The sequence below is a fragment of the Impatiens glandulifera genome, chromosome 7, assembly GCF_907164915.1.
Source record: "Impatiens glandulifera chromosome 7, dImpGla2.1, whole genome shotgun sequence".
NCBI lineage: Eukaryota > Viridiplantae > Streptophyta > Magnoliopsida > Ericales > Balsaminaceae > Impatiens > Impatiens glandulifera.
In genome coordinates this window covers 19,019,386-19,043,615 of record NC_061868.1, presented here as the reverse complement: position 1 = coordinate 19,043,615, position 24,230 = coordinate 19,019,386, and the positions used below count along the sequence as shown (strand labels likewise).

The following is a 24,230-nucleotide window of genomic DNA, read 5'->3' as shown; positions in this document are numbered from 1 at the left end:
CGAGAGGAATGTAAGCTACATGATTTGATAAAATCAACATTAAAATAGACTCTAGTTTAATCTAAAATTTTGGTTCATCATCCCACTTAGGGTTGCAAATGAGCCAAGTCACTCACGAGTCGCTCGGTCAAAGCTCGTCTTGAGTCTGACTTTGACCGAGTTCAAGTCGAGCTCGAGCAACTCGTTTAATATTGAGTCGAGCTCGAGCTCATATAATACTTGCTCGATGCCTTATATAAATAAATTAATTTGATTTCTAAAAATTTAATGGTGATTAATAATAATTAATTAATGATATAATTTATTGATAATTATTAAAATTAATTATAATAAAAATATGATTTAGTTTAAAATAATTAATTATAAATATATACCTTCTTCAATTTAAAATTTATTAAACGTTGGTAATTACTAATATTTTACGATATTTCTTAAACTAAGGAGATTATATATATATATATATATATATATATATATTCTTATATATTTATCTTTTTGATTATGATGCTAAGTTTATTTTTAATAAGGTTAGAATGACCTTATAATTAAAGTGTTCTAAGTGAGAATAGAATACGTGACATTTTTAGACACTTTGAGCTACTTTTGTTACTTGAACGATTTTATTATTTTTAAATGTGTATATATTTATTTGTTGACATAGTTGAGTCAAAGAAAATTAATAAGTTATTCTCAATAAATAAAACAAAAGGTTGTAATAAGTATAGAAAGACTAAAGTTATTTACCAGGAAGTTGAAAGGGTTGTTTAGCTTAGATTTGAAATGATAAAAAAAAAAGACGGGATTTTGGGATACGGTATTAGTAGAGGAGGGCCTACTCAATTCTAGATTTCAATAATAAGACCTTGTTTGATTTGGTCTTACAAAGAAAATTTTGGTTGATTTTAGAAACGATGCGATATATGTGTTACAATTCAGATTAAACATGCCACCGTAAACGAATGTGCAAACGATTTCGACTAAAAATATTTGAAACATTATGATTTATTTTATAGAAATAATGTGATATGATATTATGTGAATACTGATTTATATATTATTCTATTCTCTAATACAAACTTATATAAGAATAATTTATTCACTTAAATATTCACATTGATAGTTATTTTATTCATTGAATAATAGATATAATAAAAGAAAATTTGTAAAAGAATTATGTGAAAATTTCATTATTAAAAAACATTTGATTTAATTTAAGCAAATGTGTGATTTAAAAGGGCGTCGATCTGTTGTACCATCACATGTTACAATGCTTGTCTCCTTCTTCAAAACACTCTAAAACTTTTTCAAAACACTCTAAAATTATATAAAGAGCAAAAAGAGACTTCATTTAAAAAGATACCGACACTAAGGTGGGGTGTAACCTCTTAAAAGTGTTTGACATTTGAAAGTATTTTTCAATTTTATAGTTTTCATCATATAACTCACATATATAATAATAGAGTTAATGTTTATTAAATGAATAAAATCTATACCTTGTAAATATTTTCTCTCAAATAGAAAAGTTAGATATTTTAATAAAAAACAAAAGAATGAAAATATACAGAAAAGTGTAGTAAATTAAAAAGAAATAATTGAGAAAAAATTTGGGTAAAAAATAAGTAACTTATTCTAATGAATTGAAAAAATAAAACAATTTATCTTTTATTTTTATTTACATGCCTCATACTTATTCTAAGGAATCCTCGCTAGACCGCCGCTAGGGTTTTCATAAAATTTGACCATCACATCAGCAGCCTACATAAGAAGTTTTGAGTATTTCTACGTCCAAAGGTAACCTTCTCAACATGTGCTTAATCGCGTTTGATACTACTATGGATCTAGTTTTGAGTATATTTGCACGATCTCTCCCGGGCTTCTCTGAAAATTTTAGTACTGACGATGTAAGCCCCAATGATTGTGCTAGATTTATTGCCGTCAAGTGTTGCAGTTTAGCGTTTTTTGAATGGCTAATTTTGTGTCAAATCGACTGCTACATTCATATTATTTCACTTGTACGATCTTTATCTTTTTTCTTGGCTATGATTCAAAACTATCCGCGCTTCTGAGAGTAATCAATGAAGCATAAAACATAATGGTTGAATTTCTTGATATGAGCCAAGATTGAAAATATATTTTGGTATAAAAATTGCTATGATGATATATCTACAGCTTTAACGCCAGTTCTGCTTCAGAAAATTCGTGATTGATAGAGCTGCAAAATATACCTGAGCTAACTTTTGGTTTTCAAAGATGCTTCTTTTATGTGTATCTTATTATGATCTTTTGATAGCCATTGATGATATAATTCATGTTTTTGAGGTCTAGAAGATCTAGGACCCTGTTTTGCAGGGAGAACCTCCTTAGTGACTCTACATTCAAATGAGATTAATGAATTTGACTGAGGCATTTTTGTTGTAATATTTGTGAATTGAGTTTTACTATACTCTTAATCCTATGAAATGGTGGATATAGGGTCTGAATAACTCATAGATTGTGTGTTGTCTATCAGCTTTTACCCTCAAATATTCACGGGTTTTGAGTTAAATAACAGCACTAGATTTCTTATTATTAAGATTAGTTTTGCCAAGGATGATCTAATTCATATAATTGAGGTGTTGATGATCCAGGACCCTGTTTACAGGGAGAACCTCCTTGGTGAATCTTCATTCATTTGATATTACTGAATTTTACTGAGGCTGTTTTTGTTATTTGTTAAAATACATTTCATATTAACATTGAAATTTACATTTCTGTTTCTTGAATTTGTTAATCCAGTCCTTTGTCACCAGCTTTCCATGTAAATTTAAACAAAGACTATGCTGCCTGCAACACCATTCTTTAAAATCAATTTGTTTTAGCTTTGTCAAATTGGATCCTTTTAAATTTTGACCCAATGTCTACCCACAGTCATAATATACCTAGAACTTAAGAACTCAATCAACTCAAGTGTCTTATAGAATCCTCCTCTTATAAATTCATTTTAAATTATTTAGTTTTAGTAGGTGGTTTCTATGAACACAATCAACATAAGTCTCTTTCCTACTAAAAATTTAAATTTCCTCCCTTCCTTGAAGCTTTTGTTCATAGAATTTCTATGTCCATAGGTAACTTGTGATTTTTCATCCTTTTGTTGATCTATTTTTATGATTTCCTTTATGGTCAATTGATATATCTGCATGATATCTCCTGGGCTTCTCTGGAAGAGTTATAATTGTTGATGTAAGCTCCAATAATTGTGCTAGATCGATTGTTGTTAATTGTTCAGATTTAGTTTTTTGATAATGACTAATTTTGTATCAAATTAATAGCTACTATCTACTCAATGAAGCACAAATAACAATTGTTGAATCTCTTGATGAGTATAGATTGTTTAGTTGATTTAATTTATGTAGCTCTTGATTTTTGTATGGAAACTTGCAGGAGTAAAATACTTGTTTTCTATAATTTGCATTATAAATTCTTTATCTAAGACCCTGTTTTCAGATAGAACCTCTTTAGTAAATCTACAATCAAATAATGGTAATGAATTTATTTGAGACATTTATGCTGTAATATTTTTGTATTGAGTTTAACTATACACTTAATCATTATGAAAATAGTGGATATGGAGTCTGAATAACTCATATCAGCTTCTACTCTTCATTTTAGACGGGTTTGGAGTTAAACAACAACACAAAATTTCTTAGTATTAGACTAATTGATCGCTTTTCAATCACTTGTTATATTTTATAAATTTTATACTACTGTTGCAATTTTCTTTATATCTTCCATTGATTAAATAATTTGAGCTTTTTAGTCGTGCAGGATATACCTAGTTTTGAATGGAGAAATCAATTGCTATTTCTTAATGTAACTAGCAAATCCCTAGAACTGCTCTTTTATGATATTTAAGTGATAATATTAGAGTTATTTGTTGTAATATTTCTTTTTTATATTTATTTTTATTTGGGTTTTCAAGTTCCTTATTTTTACCGTGTTACAAAATAAAATTATTTAAATTTCAAATAAATCAATAAGTTTAAACTACTGATTATTATTGTGGATAGGTTATCTGAGTGGTTAGTCTAATAAATTTAAATACAAATAAAATTAATAAATAATTTATCAATTTTATTAATAAATAATTTTATTTAATTAAATGGAGTATATATGTAAAGTTTTTTTTTATTAAAAATAAAAATAAAAAGAAAAGAATATATGTTACGAGTCAATTTGACTATAATTAAAATTTAATTATTAATTATATATATATATATAAATTAATTAAATTTAGTCTTCATAATTATAAATAGAAGCAATATAAAGAATAATGTAGATATATAAATGGACAAATTTAAAATTGTATTTAAATTAATAATCAATAGAAAATTTAATATATATTTTTAAAAGTGATAATGATTAATTTTAATTAAAATATATTAATATATATTTTTTAAATTAAATAATATTTTTTTATAAAAATATATAATACTATAAGACCATAATATAAGGAAAATTAAATGAAAAATAAAATTATTTAAATTTCAAATAAATCAACAAGTTTAAGTCACGGGCAATGGGCAATGTTACAAAATTATTGACCTTAGAAGAAATTTAGGTATGTAGATTTATTGTAACGTTACTAACTGATTATTATTGTAGATCGGTTACTGTGTGAGCGTGTGGTTAGTCTGACAAGATTTAAATATAAATAAAATTAATAAATAATTTATTAATTTTATTAATAAATAATTTTATTTAATTAAATGGATTATTTATGTAATGTTTTTTTTATTAAAAATAAAAGGAAAAAGAAAAGAGTATATGTTACGAGTGCACTAATTAAAATTTAATTATTATATATATATATATATATATATATAGAGGAGTGATAGAGTAAGGGAATTTAATAAGGGAATTTGGTGAGGGAATGACGTGCATCACCTTCATTGGTTGGAAAAGGTAAAAGTAGGAGGAAAGAGATATATATATATATATATATATATATATATATATATATATATATATATATATATATATATATATATATATATATAACTGAATTAAATTTAGTTTGTTAATTATAAATACAAGTAATGTTAAGATATAAATGTACAAATTCAAAATTGTATTTAAATTAATAATGAATAGATAATTTAATATATATATATATTTAGAAATAATAATGATTAATTTTAATTAAAATATATTAATATATATTTTTTAAATTAAATAATATTTTTTTATAAAAATATATAATACTATAAGACTATAATAGAAGGAAAATTAAATGAAAAATAAAATTATTTAAATTTCAAATAAATCATCAAGTTTAAACCACTATCGATATTACAAAATTAATGACTTATTTACTGTAATATTTTAGGTAGATTTATTTTAACGTTACTATCTGATTATTATTGTGGATTGGTTACTTTGTGCGGCGTGGGTGGTTAGTCCCTATTTCATGCAGATTTGAGGAAATTTGAATTGTGCATGGTTGAATTATGTCATATTAGGCATTAACTATCACAATTTTTATTCAGATTTCTTTCTTAAATAATTTATTATTTTTGTAAAATTAAAATAACAATTTTCTCTCTATTTTTTTCATTTATGAATTATGTGCACATGATTTTGCCTAATATTTGAAAAGTTTATTCAAATAGGTAACCAGACACCAATGTATTGTTTTACTTGGATTTTAGAAAGCGTTATTAAAAAAACTAGCATCGATATAAATAAAATATTATTTATATATAAATATATTATTTATAAATAAAATATTATTTATATATAAATATATTAAATAAAAAAAAATATAAATTTTTTGTTTTTAGAAAAAATTAGTAAAAAATAAATATTTATTTGATTTTGTAATTTTAACCTCGTTCATTGCTAATATCCAGATTAATTAATATGTTAGTTAATTAATAATTTTTTATTATAAAATATCTTATCATTATATAAAAAAAATAATAGTTATAATATGGTAAAAAAATTATAGTTAAATTTTTAATTTAAAAAAAACTAATATTACATTAAAATAAACTTTGACTTGTTTGTAATCTCACTTTTAATTATCTCTCATTAGACTTCATTTCAAGCATTTTGTATCGGTCTTATTCTCTTATTTTTGGCATTTTCCAATTGACTTTTCGTATTATTAATTTCGTGACTAACAATTACTCTCTCGATTCGAAACATAATTTTTTCATTCCTTAAATTCTGACTCACATATATTATTATATTTTATTTTTCAAAGATAATATGTATAATGGTTAAATAACAATATAGTTTAATTTTTAATTTAAAAACAACTAATATTCTATCAAAATAAAATTTTAACTTATTAATATTGTAATATTGTTTTAAGCCTTCAATTGATATCTCATTAGGCTTCACTTCGAGCATTTGTGTACCAATCTTACCCTTACTTTTAACATTCTCAATCGACCTCTCATATTACTCTTCTCGTAACTAACACTATATAAAATATATTTAAAATTTTCATTTAAAAACAACTAATATTTCACCAAAATAAACTTTGACTTACTAATATTCAGACCTCACTTTAAGCATTCTATAATTAATCTCTCATTATAAACCTTTATTCGATGAGTAATTTGTAGTGATCTTACCTTTACATTTGACCTTCCCTATCACATAATTTTTCCATCCTTCAAATTCTGACTCACATTTACTATTATATTTTATCTTTCAAAGATAATATTGATAATGGTTAAATAACAATATAGTTTAATTTTTAATTTAAAAACAACTAATATTCTACCAAAATAAATTTCTAACTTATTAATATTGTTTTAAGCATTCAATTGATCTCTCATTAGGCAAGCATTTTGTACCAATCTTACCATTACTTTTAACATTCCCAATCGACCTATCATATTATTAATCTCGTAACTAACACTATATAAAATATATTTAAAAGTTTCATTTAAAAACAACTAATATTTCACCAAAATAAACTTTGACTTACTAATATTCAGACCTCACTTTAAGCATTCTTTAATTAATATCTCATTATAGACCTCCATTCGATGAGTAATTTGTAGTGATCTTACCCTTACATTTGACCTTCCTTGTCACCGGATCACTGCAAATTCACACATGCATTTACGTAGGGACTCAAATATGTCATCGTACTCTTACTTTTACTCTTACTTTTAGCTTTCCCCATCAACCACAAATTCACACACATTTATGTAAGGATTCACATATACCTGAGCTTTGTTTTCATTTTCAAAGTTGCTTCTTTTATTTGTATCTTTTTATTATTTGAATGTGTTTGATCTTCTGCTAGCCATTGATGATATAATTCATGTTCGTGAGGTGTAGAAGATCTAGGACCCTGTTTTGCAGGGAGAACCTCCTTAGTGACTCTACATTCAAATGAGATTAATGAATTCAACTGAGGCATTTTTGTTGTAATATTTGTGAATTGAGTTTTACTATACTCTTAATCCTTATGAAATGGTGGATATAGGATCTGAATAACTCAATAGATTGTGTGTTGTCTATCAGCTTTTACCCTCAAAATTTCACGGGTTTAGAGTTAAATAACAGCACTAGATTTCTTATTATTAAGATTGGTTTTGCCAAGGATGATCTAATTCATATAATTGAGGTGTTGATGATCCAGGACCCTGTTTACAGGGAGAACCTCCTTGGTGAATCTTCATTCATTTGATATTACTAAATTTTACTGGCTGTTTTTGTTATTTGTTAAAATACATTTCATATTAACATTGAAATTTACATTTCTGTTTCTTGAATTTGTTAATCCAGTCTTTTGTCACCAGCTTTCCATGTAAATTTAAACAAAGATATTGCTGCCTGCAACACCATTCTTTAAGATAAATTTGTTATAGCTTTGTCAAATTGGATCTTTTTAAATTTTGACCCAATGTCTACCCACAGTCACAATATACCTAGAACTCAATCAACTCAAGTGTCTTATAGAATTCTCCTCCTATAAATTCATTTTAAATTATTTAGTTTTAGTAGGTGTTTCTATGAACACAATCAACATAAGTCTCTTTCCTACTAAAAATTTAAATTTCCTCCCTTGAAGCTTTAGTTCATAGAATTTCTGTTGATCTATTTTTCTGATTTCCTTTATGGTCAATTGATATATCTGCACGATATCTCTTGGGCTTCTCTGGAAGAGTTATAATTGTTGATGTAAGCTCCAATGATTGTGCTAGATCGATTGTTGTTAATTGTTCAGATTTAATTTTTTGATAATGACTAATTTTGTATGAAATTAATGGCTACTATCTACTCAATGAAGCACAAATAACAATCGTTGAATCTCTCTTGATGAGTATAGATTGTTTAGTTGATTTAATTTATGTAGCTCTTGATTTTTGTATGGAAACTTCCAAGAGTAAAGATACTTGTTTTCTATAATTTGCATTATAAATTCTTGATCTAAGACCCTGTTTTTCAGGTAGAACCTCTTTAGTAAATCTGCAATCAAATGATGGTAATGAATTTATTTGAGACATTTTTGTTGTAATATTTGTGAATTGAGTTTAACTATACACTTAATGATTATGAAAATAGTGGATATGGAGTCTGAATAACTCATATCAGCTTCTACTCTCGATATTAGACGGGTTTGGAGTTAAACAACAGCACAAAATTTTTAGTATTAGACTAATTGATCGCTTTTCAATCACTTGTTATATTTTATAAATTTTATACTACTGTTGCAATTTTCTTTATATCTTCTATTGATTAAATAATTTGAGCTTTTTAGTTGTGCAGGATATACCTAGTTTTGAATGGAGAAATCAATTGCTATTTCTTAATGTAACTAGCAAATCCCTAGAACTGCTCTTTTATGATATTTAAGTGATAATATTAGAGTTATTTGTTGTAATATTTCTTTTTTATATTTATTTTTATTTGGGTTTTCAAGTTCCTTATTTTTACAGTGTTACAAAATAAAATTATTTAAATTTCAAATAAATCAATAAGTTTAAACCACTGATTATTAGTGTGGATCGGGGTTACTGTGTGCCTGAGTGGTTAGTCTAATAAATTTAAATACAAATAAAATTAATAAATAATTTATCAATTTTATTAACAAATAATTTTATTTAATTAAATGGAGTATATATAAAGTTTTTTTATTAAAAAGAAAAAGAAAAAGAAAAGAATATATGTTGAGTCAATTTGGTTATAATTAAAATTTAATTATTAATTATATATATATAATTTAATTAAATTTAGTCTTCATAATTATAAATAGAAACAATATAAAGAATAATGAATAATGTAGATATATAAATGGACAAATTCAAAATTGTATTTAAATTAATAATTAATAGAAAATTTAATATAAATTTTTAAAAGTGATAATGATTAATTTTAATTAAAATATATTAATATATATTTTTTAAATTAAATAATATTTTTTTATAAAAATATATAATACTATAAGACCATAATATAAGGAAAATTAAATGAAAAATAAAATTATTTAAATTTCAAATAAATCAACAAGTTTAAGTCACGGGCAATGGGCAATGTTACAAAATTATTGACCTATTAGAAGAAATTTAGGTATGTAGATTTATTGTAACGTTACTAACTGATTATTATTGTGGAACGGTTACTGTGTGAGCGTGTGGTTAGTCTGACAAGATTTAAATATAAATAAAATTAATAAATAATTTATCAATTTTATTAATAAATAATTTTATTTAATTAAATGGATTATTTATGTAATGTTTTTTTTATTAAAAATAAAAGGAAAAAGAAAAGAGTATATGTTACGAGTGCACTAATTAAAATTTAATTATTATATATATATATATATATATATATATATATATATATATATATATATATATAACTGAATTAAATTTAGTTTGTTAATTATAAATACAAGTAATGTTGAGATATAAATGTACAAATTCAAAATTGTATTTAAATTAATAATGAATAGATAATTTAATATATATATATTTAGAAATAATAATGATTAATTTTAATTAAAATATATTAATATATATTTTTTAAAGTAAATAATATTTTTTTTATAAAAATATATAATACTATAAAACTATAATAGAAGGAAAATTAAATGAAAAATAAAATTATTTAAATTTCAAATAAATCATCAAGTTTAAACCACTATCGATGTTACAAAATTAATGACTTATCTACTGTAATATTTTAAGTAGATTTATTTTAACGTTATTATCTGATTATTATTGTGGATTGGTTACTGTGTGCGGCATGGGTGGTTAGTCTCTATATCATATTAGGCATTAACTATCACAATTTTTTTCAGATTTCTTTCTTAATTGATTTATTATTTTTGTAAAATTAAAATAACAATTTTCTCTCTATTTTTTTCATTTATGAATTATGTGCACATGATTTTGCCTAATATTTGAAAAGTTTATTCAAATTGGTAACCAGACACCAATGTATTGTTTTACTTGGATTTTAGAAAGCGTTATTAAAAAAACTAGCATCGATATAAATAAAATATTATTTATATATAAATATATTAAATAAAAAAAAATATAAATTTTTTATTTTTAGAAAAAAATAGTAAAAAAATAAATATTTATTTGATTTTGTAATTTTAACCTCGTCATTATTAATATCCGGGTTAATTAATATGTTAGTTAATTAATAATTTTTTATTATAAAATATCTTATCATTATATAAAAAAATAATAGTTATAATATGGTAAAAAAATATAGTTAAATTTTTAATTTAAAAAAAACTAATATTACATTAAAATAAACTTTGACTTGTTTGTAATCTCACTTTAAAGTTTTAAACAATCTTTAATTTTCTCTCATTAGACTTCATTTCAAGCATTTTGTATCGGTCTTATTCTCTTATTTTTGGCATTTTCCAATTGACTTTTCGTATTATTAATTTCGTGACTAACAATTACTCTCTCGATTCAAAACATAATTTTTTCATCCCTTAAATTCTGACTCGCATATACTATTATATTTTATCTTTCAAAGATAATATGTATAATGGTTAAATAACAATATAGTTTAATTTTTAATTTAAAAACAACTAATATTCTATTAAAATAAATTTTTAACTTATTAATATTGTAATATTGTTTTAAGCATTCAATTGATATCTCATTAGGCTTCACTTCGAGCATTTGTGTACCAATCTTACCCTTACTTTTAACATTCTCAATCGACCTCTCATATTACTAATCTCGTAACTAACACTATATAAAATATATTTAAAATTTTCATTTAAAAACAACTAATATTTCACCAAAATAAACTTTGACTTACTAATATTCAGACCTCACTTTAAGCATTCTATAATTAATCTCTCATTATAAACCTTTATTCGATGAGTAATTTGTAGTGATCTTACCTTTACATTTGACCTTCCCTGTCACATAATTTTTTCATCCCTCAAATTCTGACTCACATATACTATTATATTTTATCTTTCAAAGATAATATTGATAATGGTTAAATAACAATATAGTTTAATTTTTAATTTAAAAACAACTAATATTCTACCAAAATAAATTTCTAACTTATTAATATTGTAATATTGTTTTAAGCATTCAATTGATCTCTCATTAGGCGAGCATTTTGTACCAATCTTACCATTACTTTTAACATTCCCAATCGACCTATCATATTATTAATCTCGTAACTAACACTATATAAAATATATTTAAAAGTTTCATTTAAAAACAACTAATATTTCACCAAAATAAACTTTGACTTACTAATATTCAGACCTTACTTTAAGCATTCTTTAATTAATATCTCATTATAGACCTCCATTCGATGAGTAATTTGTAGTGATCTTACCCTTACATTTGACCTTCCCTGTCACCGGATCACTGCAAATTCACACATGCATTTACGTAGGGACTCAAATATGTCATCGTACTCTTACTTTTAGCTTTCCCCATCAACCACAAATTCACACACACATTTATGTAAGGATTCACATATGCCATCTTAAATTTCAAACTCATATTAATAAATTTTTATAACTTTAGATATTTAATATATATTAACATTAAATTTATTTTTTATAAAAATAAATATAATTCAAAATTAATTAAATTTGAATAATATTATTTTTCTCCAAAATATTTATACATAAATAATATATTATTTATATTTTTATCCATACAAATGCAGATTAATACTAAATTGAAAATAAGATATATGTTCTATAATATAAATATGCTACATTCTTAATATTACATTTGCCAAATTAATCTTGTCATCCTTTAAGTTCAAGTATTTCAAAAAAAATATTGTTTACAACCTAATAATCTTTCATAAGCTCGTTACAAACTAGTCCAGGTACATTATGAAGATATATTTAAATATATTCTATCTTTTTAATGAATATTTGTAATCATTGTATCTTTTGTATCTTTCTTTCAGGTCTACCATAAAATTCATCATGTTCACTGTATCACTACTTTTAAAAGTGGTCTAGCTAAATTTATTAGTTATAATTTCATATCAAATATGTGGTATAAATTATATAGAGGTATAAATTTATACTAATAGTAAAATCCTAACAAACAACATAAAAACACTATTGGTATAGTTTATACTATACCAATAGAGTTATACTTTTTATACCCCATACTAAATGGCCTAATAGTATTAACTTAAAAATAAAATATATGTTCTATAATATAAAATATACTACAATCTTGAAGTTAATTATAATAATAGTATTAACTTAGAAATAAAATATATGTAGTATAATATAAAATATGTTCTAATCCTAATATTACCCTTAAAGAGAATTAATCTTACCCTCTTTTAAAACTTTTTTTTTTCATAGTTTGTTCAACGTATTTAATAAGCACCTCAAAATCTTCCTTAATATTACAGTCTAGTCCAAATACATTAAATGATATATTAAAATATATCTCCATCTTTAAATAAAATATGTCATCACTACATACTCATAATATCAATCAAATCACTACATTAAGACTAACAATAAGAACTTAATCTATATATATATATATAATGATGCTTAATTTTGAAAGTGTCCGGATTGCCGGGTCGAGAGCTGTGGTTAATTTGGATATATATATGAGAGTAAATAGATATTTGGGTCGGATTATGGGTTGACCCGCCCATAAATTTAAAACGGTTAAAAATAAAATGAAAAATACTATAGATATGGTTCGAACTCACAACATAACAAAACAAGTACAACTCTTTAACCAACTAGACTAATAACATTTTATATTTTAAATTCAACACCAAATTTGATGAACGCGGAACGTTGTAACAATATAAGTTTAACTTTTTAACTAACTAATCTCTCTATATATAATGATGCTTAATTTTGAAAGTGTCCGAATTATCGGGTCGAGAGCTATGGTTAATTTGGATATATATGTGAGAGTAAATGGATACTTGGGGTCGGATTGTGGGTTGACCCACCCATAAACTTAAAACGGTTAAAAATAAAATTAAAAATGTTATAGGTATGGTTCAAACTCGCAACCTAACAAAACAAATACAACTCTTTAACCAACTAGGCTAATAATATTTTATATTTTAAATTCAAGACCAAATTTGATGAACGCAGAACGTTGTAACAATATAAATTCAACTTTTTAACTAACTAATCTATATATATATATAATGATGCTAAAATTTGAAAGTGTCCGGATTGCCGGGTCGAGAGCTATGGTTAATTTGGATATATATGTGAGAGTAAATGGATACTTGGGTCGGATTGTGGGTTCACCCGCCCATAAACTTAAAACGGTTAAAAATAAAATAAAAAATGCTATAGGTATGGTTCAAACTCACAACCTAACAAAAGAAGTGCAACTCTTTAACCAACTAGGTTAATAACATTTTATATTTTAAATTCAACACCAAATTTGATGAACGCGGAACGTTTTAACAATATAAGTTCAACTTTTTAACTAACTAATCTATCTATATATAATGATGCTTAATTTTAAAAGTGTCCGAATTGCCGGGTCGAGAGTTGTGGTTAATTTGGATATATATGTGAGAGTAAATTGATACTTGGGTCGAATTGTGGGTTCAACCGCCCATAAACTTAAAACGGTTAAAAATAAAATTAAAAATGCTATAGGTATGATTCGAACTCGCAACCTAACAAAACAAGTACTACTCTTTAACCAACTAGGCTAATAACATTTTAAATTTTAATTTCAACACCAAATTTGATGAACGCGGAACGTTGTAACAATATAAGTTCAACTTTTTAACTAACTAATATATATATATGATGATGCTTAATTTTGAAAGTGTCCGGATTGCCGGGTCGAGAGCTGTGGTTAATTTGGATATATATGTGAGAGTAAATAAATATTTGGGTCGAATTGTGGGTTTACCCGCCCATAAACTTAAACGGTTAAAAATAAAATAAAAAATGCTATTGGTGTGGTTCGAAATCGCAAACTAACAAAAACAAGTAAGACTTTTTAACCAACTAGACTAATAACATTTTATATTTTAAATTCAACACCAAATTTGATGAACGCGGAACGTTGTAACAATATATTTTTATCCGTATGCATCGCACGAGAATCTTCCTAGTTATAATAATAATATTAACATAAAAATAAGATATATGTTCTAAAATAAAATATGCTACAATCCTAATATTACATTTAAAGAATTTGGAGACTTAATCTTGTCATTTCCTTTGAACCTCTACTACATATTGGTCCACATATTTTATATAATTATTGTCTGCACCTAAAAAACTTTAATAAACTCATTACAATCCTATCCAAGTATATATCTAAATATATCTTATTTTTTCAATAAAATGTTTGTTTTCACTCCATCTTTCAAGTCTACCATACCAATGATTATGCCCATAATATCATTTTGGCAACTCACTGAGGTAATCATTTTGTTGTTTCTTACAAGTTTAATTGAAAATGATTGATTTCGTTAACAATGAGATATATAAATCAACACGGTAGTTATGAATTTTTTTTACCATCAATTTAGAAGATATGCGTCCTAACCTCATTGCATAATCCTCAATAGTTATATGGAAATACACATGCAAACAACAATTAATGGAACTTTTAAAACATTTAGAGAATTCTAAAATATCAACTAAAAGAACTCAAAAATGATTCTTATATACAATTTGAAATATGCAAACAAAGTATGTCTAAACTCAATATGTATCTTTATGAATAAAGCATGTTATTAACTAAATGATTCTCCTCATTAGGTTTCATTTGGGGCCTTGTGTATTGTTAAATCATTTGTACGGTAAAAATTTGAGATCTCGCCTCCTTAGAGAAAGTTGAAGAGGCATTAAAGCTTGGACTTAAATAAGATGTAAGTTTTCTCATGTGGGTTTTGTCTCTGTAATCCAAAAGGGTTAAGTACTTCCAATATTTGTCTTTTAATGTTGTTTTCCTATAGTTGGTCTATTCTCTAGCGGTTAAATGCAACATCAACACTGTCAGTTATTTTAGTGGTTATCTATGGTGCTAACTTGACTATACGCTCTTACATCATCATACTATATAGCCTGAGAAAAGGGTTTGTCTTACTTGAGTGAGTCAGGCTTCCACCACACTCAATTTAGGGGTTATCTCGAATATCTCTGTGCCTATCAAAAACTTCAAACAATTCCCACTCTTCGGTCAAACTAGACAGATCTAATCTACTTGAGAATGATATGATACCAAAAATGTTTAAGATTAGTGGCTTTCCTAAGCTTCCAATCCACTTCTTTTAAGGTTTTATTTGAATTAGGGAATGAAGGATGATTGATGTTTCAAATATCAACAGTAGCTCTCTCTGAAGTTTTGAATTTGATTCAAATATCAACTAATTTGTTTTTCACACAGTACGCAATTTATTGTCCTCCGTGTAGAATTTTACGTAATTGAAATCCTTCTTAAACCACTTTTTTCATTCTTGTTTCAGTAATGAGGAGTAATCCAGCAAGTAATTTTGTCAATCTAGGCGTGAACCATTTCGGACATTGAAATACACATTTGTATCTTATAATCCTAATCAACAAAAATTTATTCCCCTTTAGGTTGGATGTCGAGAGCTTCCGCCATTCCAAGACCTTCTCTTCATCCCTTCCACACCGCCGTGAAATAGAAATCGCAGTTTGGAAGGAGAAGAACGCGACTCTTGGTCACCATCACCTCCAAGCTGACCCGTCTAAAATCCTGGCATCTGAACATGTATACAGAATGAATATATTTTATCACTTTCATTTCACCAACAAATTATGTAATCTTATGATAAACAAGCTTCATTCGATTGACTTTAGAACTTGGTTCTTCACCAAGAACATGATGTTTTCCTTGTTAGAATTATCCTAATTAGATCCTAATTTAATTTGTGAAAAATTAAAATCTGAATGATGCGGAAACGTACCTTAATTTGATGAATCATGAATCTTCATGGATTGAATGATTCTTTAATCTCTTTCCTTGAACTTTCCTTATGGAATGGTTCTTTCATTTGATGAGTACGTCAATAGATTTCTCATTATGTTGATAGGGATGCAAAGGAGAATTACCCGTACTTCAAATGGGGAATTACCGTTACATATAACCAACATCAAGTTAGTTATTATAGTTAGGTCATTTCTAATTTAGCCCTTCATAAAATTAGAAATGTCACTTAGATATCCTCATTTTATATTCATGACAAATACACCCATAAGCCATAAACTTAATTTCACATTAGATCACATTATTTTGGCTTATATAAAATATGACATTTGCACAATTATTTATTATACTAGTGACCTTATAAATTCCAACATTCCTCGTTAGTTCATCTGATGCTAATATTCTTTCTAACCTCCCACGGTATTGTGATATATTATGTTTTAGTTTTTTAATAATTATTTTCTTCTCTTTATCATCGTCACCTCCAAGTCGACCCATCCAAAACCCTGGCGTTTGGACATGTATACAGAATGAATAAAGGCGAAAAGGGTTTGGCTTCATTGGGATGTTGAGAGCTTCCGCCTCTGTGAGACCTTCTCTTCCTCTACAACCCTTCCACACCACCAGGAAGGAAAAGAGCGTGATTCTTGGTCATTGTCACCATCCAAGCAAACCAGTCCAAAACCTAGTGTCCAGATAACTAAGAAAGAAAAATGTTAGAATGATTTTTTTATAATACTGAGATCCAAAACAGATCAAAATAGAGTGAAGATCTACAAGAATTGATAGCTTACCATTTTACCTAGTTGAAACGGGGTGTTATGGAGAGGTATATACTATACATCAAAATTTTGATATTAAGCATTATTATATATGTATTGATTATGAGTTTATTAATGCAATCAATTGTTGTGACTTATCATTAGCAGTTGAAACTATGTGAAGATGAAAAATGAAGAGGCAAGAAATGTCAGTCGTTGGATGATGAATTAATAACCGTTGGATTCATTTTTATGGTTTAATTTCCAACTATATATATCATTTTATTATTTTCTCACTCTAGAATTCAAAAAGTATTTCCTTATCTTTGTGAGTGTTTTTCGAGTTTCTTAACTCGACTATTTCAGTGTGAAACCTGATAATTGTCACTACAAAAAAAATTTGAATTAGCGACAAATAATTATTGACGTATGGTAAACGTCAAGAATATGCGACAAATATTGCAACGATTTAATCCACGAAAAACATAATCGTCGTAAATATAAAAGAATGAAGAAAATTTTGTCGCAAATAAACAAAGATATTATGTTTTTTTAGCTAGTCATAAAACCTATAGAAAATATCTAATAGGGAAAATTCGTGACAAATTTTCAACATTAATTTAGACGATATTTTTGACATTTTTTAGTGCATTTTGTTTCATCATAATTTTTAAGACAATGAATAGATTATTTTATACAATAAAAAATTATTTTATTTTTCATTTTATAAAATTTAATATATATATATATAAAAAAGTTTACATAAACTTTTAATAAACCTAATATTTTGGAAATTTTGAAAAGTGAATTTCATAAATTAAAAAAAAAATAAAAATATATTTATATATATTAGAATAATTTAATTTTTAATAAATAATATTTTGAATTTAGATTCAATCTTTTTAAACAAATAAAATATAATTATTTTAAATTATTTTTTATATACATAATTAACTGTAAATTAATTTTCTATAAAAATTAATTTATATATAATATATAAATATTTAACCGTCAAAAAATTCATCGGAATTTACATCGAAACCTAAAATAATATTATTTAGTGAAACTTCTCCTTTTAATTCTATTCTCACTAATTAAATTAATAAATTATCTAGAAAAAAGTAATATATAAATATTTGCCGTTGAAAAAATAGTGGATAATACAATACCATTGCAATTACAGTTGAAAACCTAAATAATTATTTAGTGAAATAATTATTTAGTGAAACCTTTCACCTTCTAATTTCATTACCGTCTAGTAGTCTACTCTGTATACAGAGAAGTGAGACCAAGGAGTCTTCTCTTCAGTTCATATTTGACTTTTATTATTTGGCCTTCATCTTTTTCATTGTATACTCGTCCTCTACAAAATGCTTTGATAATTTTTTATCATGTATTCGATGCGTGTTTGCTTAGACCTAATAATAACGCGACAACTAGAGAGATTGCGATCGCGAAAGAGTTCAAACTTGAACTGGCGGCAAGGGTATACAGTAAGACGACGTGTTACAAAAATTCGTTTATTCTCTTTTCAAATCTTGATTTTCGATGAGATTGATTGAAATTTGAATCATAGAACATCTATTTCTTAAGTTGTTGCTACTTGTTTAGGGTTATACCAAGGCACTACAAGAAAAAGTTGCAAAGAAAGTTCATCAAGCAACGACGGAAGGTATAAACAGCAGTAAATAATTCAATTACTATTGATGAGCCTTGTATTGTCATGTTCATCTGTTGATTTGAAGAGAAAACATCATGTATGAATATAAAAGGTTTAAAATATATTATGTAAAAATTTATTCTGAAAAATATGCATTTTGTATTTATTGATACAAATTAGATATCCGAGATTGATATTAGAAACAAGCATACATTAGAATCTCTCAATTGATTTTCATGTTCATCATACATTATAATCTCTCCATTGTTGTTCACAATCTCTCTTCTTAATTCTTTTACTTGGTTTCTAGGAACAACAATGTACTACAATTAGCAGCAATAAGCCGACAAAGAAGGTTGCTCTTAGAGGGAACAAAGGAATGTTGGACCAAGCAATGCGTGGAGAGAAGAAAACAAAGGTTTAATTTTAACCTAGTTAATGAAAGCATTTGCAATATATAAGTTGAGAATACCCTTCTGCACTTTATCGACCATTTTCAGGGTCTAATAGTCCAGTTAGATCTAAAATAGGAAATACTTAAAGGGAGACGAACGATGCAACTATTGTTCACCAAGATAGGGTTTCATCATTGTGTTCTCAGGTGAACATTGAGTGTATCTCTTTTAATTCTAAAATTGAAAAGTGTCCAAGCAATCATGGAGGAGAGGTTAAAGAGTTTAAATCTGTAAGAAAATCATCTCCTTTAATAAATGTTTCAGTTTATAAGCCAAAAAATTGTCTTATGATGAGAAAGAGCATCAACGGGATGGCTACGTAAGGAGGATGAAATAGATGATGGAAAAGGTGAAGAAGGGAGGAAAAAGTCTAATAGGAAGGGAGGGGAGACTCTAATAAGAAATAGTATTGTTCTCCATGTAACTCTTTCTAAAGAAAAGATACAAAGTTGTTGATGCAATATCATATATAGGAGTATTTTCTTTGTTTATGGATTTTGAAGATTCTTGCTGATTTTGGTAATTCTTAGTTTGATGATGAACATCAACAACTAGATAAACAAGAATGTCTGGTTTACCTATGAATTCAACTAGATGCAAAGAATAAGCTATTGGAGGAGATGAAGTTCTCCCCTTAAACCAAAGAAATCGTGTTGACTCACTCGCATGAAGGTGGGGGCTTGACATATATTATTTGCCTTAAATGCAATCTGATCAAAGTGATCTGTTATTAGATATATTCATTGGCTTGAATGACAGGTTTGGGAAGAATTATCAAGAAAGGCTATTACTGAATTTTACTGAGGCTGTTTTTGTTATTTGTTAAAATACATTTCATATTAACATTGAAATTTACATTTCTGTTTCTTGAATTTGTTAATCCAGTCCTTTGTCACCAGCTTTCCATGTAAATTTAAACAAAGACTATGCTGCCTGCAACACCATTCTTTAAAATCAATTTGTTTTAGCTTTGTCAAATTGGATCCTTTTAAATTTTGACCCAATGTCTACCCACAGTCATAATATACCTAGAACTTAAGAACTCAATCAACTCAAGTGTCTTATAGAATCCTCCTCTTATAAATTCATTTTAAATTATTTAGTTTTAGTAGGTGGTTTCTATGAACACAATCAACATAAGTCTCTTTCCTACTAAAAATTTAAATTTCCTCCCTTCCTTGAAGCTTTTGTTCATAGAATTTCTATGTCCATAGGTAACTTGTGATTTTTCATCCTTTTGTTGATCTATTTTTATGATTTCCTTTATGGTCAATTGATATATCTGCATGATATCTCCTGGGCTTCTCTGGAAGAGTTATAATTGTTGATGTAAGCTCCAATAATTGTGCTAGATCGATTGTTGTTAATTGTTCAGATTTAGTTTTTTGATAATGACTAATTTTGTATCAAATTAATAGCTACTATCTACTCAATGAAGCACAAATAACAATTGTTGAATCTCTTGATGAGTATAGATTGTTTAGTTGATTTAATTTATGTAGCTCTTGATTTTTGTATGGAAACTTGCAGGAGTAAAATACTTGTTTTCTATAATTTGCATTATAAATTCTTTATCTAAGACCCTGTTTTCAGGTAGAACCTCTTTAGTAAATCTGCAATCAAATAATGGTAATGAATTTATTTGAGACATTTATGCTGTAATATTTGTGTATTGAGTTTAACTATACACTTAATCATTATGAAAATAGTGGATATGGAGTCTAAATAACTCATATCAGCTTCTACTCTTGATTTTAGACGGGTTTTGAGTTAAACAACAACAAAAAATTTCTTAGTATTAGACTATTTGATCGCTTTTCAATCACTTGTTATATTTTATAAATTTTATACTACTGTTGCAATTTTCTTTATATCTTCCATTGATTAAATAATTTGAGCTTTTTAGTCGTGCAGGATATACCTAGTTTTGAATGGAGAAATCAATTGCTATTTCTTAATGTAACTAGCAAATCCCTAGAACTGCTCTTTTATGATATTTAAGTGATAATATTAGAGTTATTTGTTGTAATATTTCTTTTTTATATTTATTTTTATTTGTCCTAATTAAAACGGTATTGTCCTAATTTGATTCCGAAGATTTCTATACCAAAAAAATGCAGGTTTTTTTTTGTCTCATATCGTCTTGTAATATCATTTATAAAATTATTTAAAAAAAATCTTTGATAGTGTTTTAAACTTATTATTTCTTATTTAGTGGCTTAATTCATTTTTGTATAACATTCTTCTTAAGGAAGGTCTTTTGAAATGATATTGTAAGATAGCTATATCACCTCGTATTGCTTTCAAACTTTTCATTCGAAAAGTTTTTGACTCAATACGATGTGTGTTAGTTTCTTTAATATAAATCTTTAATCCTTAAGTCTATAATTTATATACTCTATGTCGATAAATTGAGATAAACTGTAATTGCGGAAACATACATGGATCTTGAATGAAGAACGCTCCATTAAGTCGTTCTTCGTTATTCTCTTCGTTATTCTCTTCTTCTTGATCTTCTCTAGATCTTGGATCTTCTTGTTCTGAATCTGGACCTGGATCGGAATGTGGATCTTCTTGTTCTATATCTGGACTTGGATCGGAATGTTTGATGTGGGTGGGGTTTAAGTCTTCCAACCTTATATCGATAGCCCTTTAGTGTTCTTGAGAGATGAACCTAAAACCTTATTTTCGATGAGAGAAACAAATTAGGTAGGCTATCTATATGGATTGGGACCTAGCCATAATATACCCATTTATTATTCGGCCCATCAACGAAATAATAAATGGTATTTCTGCTTCTACACAAATATGTCCCCATATTTATTATAGATATCTAAATAAGGCCATAACTTTTAGACTTTAATAGATCACTTTAATTGGGCTTTAATCTTTATTATGGTAACAACTAATATACAATTATTAAATAAAATACGTACCCAAATATTGGAAATAATTCCAACAATCTCCCACTTGGGTCATATAATATTTCCTTCAATTATATATTATAACTTTAAGAGCTCAAAATATTGTTATCATTTCCAAATACATCTATATCAATCTCGTTCATCAATTATATCAACATAGGATTAAAGCGATTTTTGTTACATTAGTTCGTAACTAAACCCTCAATAGTCACATATGTCAATACAATCAAATGACATAGATTAAATATGGGTGTGTAGAGTGGATTAACATGTAGTGTGATCTTTAACATGTCTAATATCAACTGGTCCTCCTTTATTCCTTATAGAGATCAATCTGAATAACTTTATAATTTTAATTTTTTTTATAAACTAAATCTTTAATTTCTTTAGAAACTGATTCTTTAATATGCACATAAATTCCAAATTTTATCTATACAAGCATCACAATACAAACTCTCACTAAAACTGTATATCATCTAAATATGCAATATTCATATGAACAATATGTTCATGAAAGATCTCAAATAGCAAATATTTAGAGAACTGGTCCGTAATTTTAGAGTTTGTCCAAGTATGCTCAATAGATAATTAAACATTATGAATTCTTTATTTTCCAAATAGTTCGACTTAGTCGAACTCATATTACTCTTAAAGTAAAAGAACTGCAAATTATTGTCACGTAATATCTTTAATGGTCTTTCTATATATCATTCATAATTTGCAACCCCGTGACAAAATTTTGCAATCAGATTCTTTAATTGGATGCCACAAAACACCTAATAAATTATGCCATCAACTTGAAATAATTCGATTGTCTATTTAACACTCTTCTAAAAATTAATTCTTTAAACTAAAATGATGTGGCACGAATTTTCGACTATTTTAGTATCCAATAAAATTCGAATCAATATACCAAATGATCTTTATCCGATTCAATTTCACTATATGAGTATGTAATGTTTTATTCTTAAAATGTCACATTACTTGTTTGGTTGCTTTCTCAATGATCCAAACCAGGATCCTTCAAGTATTTGTCCAACATCATAATTACACTTAATTTCTTGATTCATATAATCTTGAGCATAAATTAGACTCTTGGGAGTCTTATATATATATATATATATATATATATATATTATATATATATATTAAGCCTAACGTTGAAATACTTATGAGACTAATTTTGTCTCTAAACCTTTTAGAATATCTAACAATTAACAATTCTTTAGTCCAATTTATTTTTTTTATGCCTGTAAAGTTTAATCTTAACTAGACAACCCCAAAAGAATTTATTAGTTATTTTAATTGAAACGTATTCCATATATAAGTTGTAGTTATTTAATTATTCTCTCCAAATAAATTTATTATATGGAGATATGTTCTAAATGTTTGTTTCTAAATAAAGAGTTTCTAAAATTGTTCCTTAATTCTTTATCTTTAATTTGAATTGTCATTGTTCACGTCGATGTTTCTTTCACCATCAATTGATTTTTAACAACTAACTCAACCATACATTAACATACTCACTTTAGATGGTAACACCTAAGTTCCAATCAAATGTGTCTGAGTACTATAGTTAAATTACTCTTAGAACAAACAAAACAAACTTATAATATGTATTCTTTTATAAACCACTTTCTTCAGTAATTTTCTTTTAGGTGCAATATCTGCAATTCTTACAACCTCATTTCTTTATTATCGTTTAAGGTATTTGCTAAGTGAACATTATTTATGTTATTTTTTGTTTCAATCTTTTATTTTTCTTATACACAATTGATGTGTGTTCATATAGAGACTAAGTTTCCCTTTAGACAATTACAATTCACATCAATTAACTTAAGTGTGAATAAGAAAATCCAAATTAGATGCATGAGAATACATTAGTGCAATTCTAACTGTAATGCATTTAATTTTGAAACAAAATAAAACATATATTATGGTGTATTTCTTATGATATCTTTAGTCTAAAAATACCCTTAGCAATTTTAACCCTTTTA

The 24,230-nt window shown here is 26.1% G+C and overlaps 8 non-coding genes and 7 pseudogenes across 8 annotated transcripts; all 15 read left to right on the top strand.

The window, feature by feature from the left end:
- Positions 1 to 1,854: 1,854 nt before the first annotated feature.
- LOC124910926 lies at positions 1,855 to 1,998 on the top strand (annotated as a pseudogene).
- Positions 1,999 to 2,034: 36 nt separating this feature from the next.
- On the top strand, positions 2,035 to 2,118 carry LOC124910918. Its single transcript, XR_007096528.1, has one exon. It is a non-coding gene; the product is annotated as a small nucleolar RNA U36a (small nucleolar RNA).
- A 25-nt stretch (positions 2,119 to 2,143) lies between these two features.
- Positions 2,144 to 2,236, top strand: LOC124910961. Its single transcript, XR_007096558.1, has one exon. It is a non-coding gene; the product is annotated as a small nucleolar RNA Z223 (small nucleolar RNA).
- A 53-nt stretch (positions 2,237 to 2,289) lies between these two features.
- On the top strand, positions 2,290 to 2,405 carry LOC124910970. The gene has a single exon (XR_007096567.1). It is a non-coding gene; the product is annotated as a small nucleolar RNA Z278 (small nucleolar RNA).
- A 49-nt stretch (positions 2,406 to 2,454) lies between these two features.
- Positions 2,455 to 2,561, top strand: LOC124910892. Its single transcript, XR_007096508.1, has one exon. It is a non-coding gene; the product is annotated as a small nucleolar RNA snoR97 (small nucleolar RNA).
- Positions 2,562 to 2,582: 21 nt separating this feature from the next.
- Positions 2,583 to 2,697, top strand: LOC124910972. Its single transcript, XR_007096569.1, has one exon. It is a non-coding gene; the product is annotated as a small nucleolar RNA Z278 (small nucleolar RNA).
- A 475-nt stretch (positions 2,698 to 3,172) lies between these two features.
- On the top strand, positions 3,173 to 3,316 carry LOC124910933 (annotated as a pseudogene).
- A 274-nt stretch (positions 3,317 to 3,590) lies between these two features.
- On the top strand, positions 3,591 to 3,681 carry LOC124910899 (annotated as a pseudogene).
- Positions 3,682 to 7,302: 3,621 nt separating this feature from the next.
- On the top strand, positions 7,303 to 7,418 carry LOC124910969. The gene has a single exon (XR_007096566.1). It is a non-coding gene; the product is annotated as a small nucleolar RNA Z278 (small nucleolar RNA).
- A 50-nt stretch (positions 7,419 to 7,468) lies between these two features.
- LOC124910895 lies at positions 7,469 to 7,576 on the top strand. Its single transcript, XR_007096511.1, has one exon. It is a non-coding gene; the product is annotated as a small nucleolar RNA snoR97 (small nucleolar RNA).
- Positions 7,577 to 7,597: 21 nt separating this feature from the next.
- LOC124910842 lies at positions 7,598 to 7,710 on the top strand. The gene has a single exon (XR_007096466.1). It is a non-coding gene; the product is annotated as a small nucleolar RNA Z278 (small nucleolar RNA).
- A 427-nt stretch (positions 7,711 to 8,137) lies between these two features.
- Positions 8,138 to 8,281, top strand: LOC124910935 (annotated as a pseudogene).
- Positions 8,282 to 8,559: 278 nt separating this feature from the next.
- On the top strand, positions 8,560 to 8,650 carry LOC124910900 (annotated as a pseudogene).
- An 11,941-nt stretch (positions 8,651 to 20,591) lies between these two features.
- On the top strand, positions 20,592 to 20,735 carry LOC124910932 (annotated as a pseudogene).
- A 274-nt stretch (positions 20,736 to 21,009) lies between these two features.
- On the top strand, positions 21,010 to 21,100 carry LOC124910901 (annotated as a pseudogene).
- Positions 21,101 to 24,230: the final 3,130 nt, after the last annotated feature.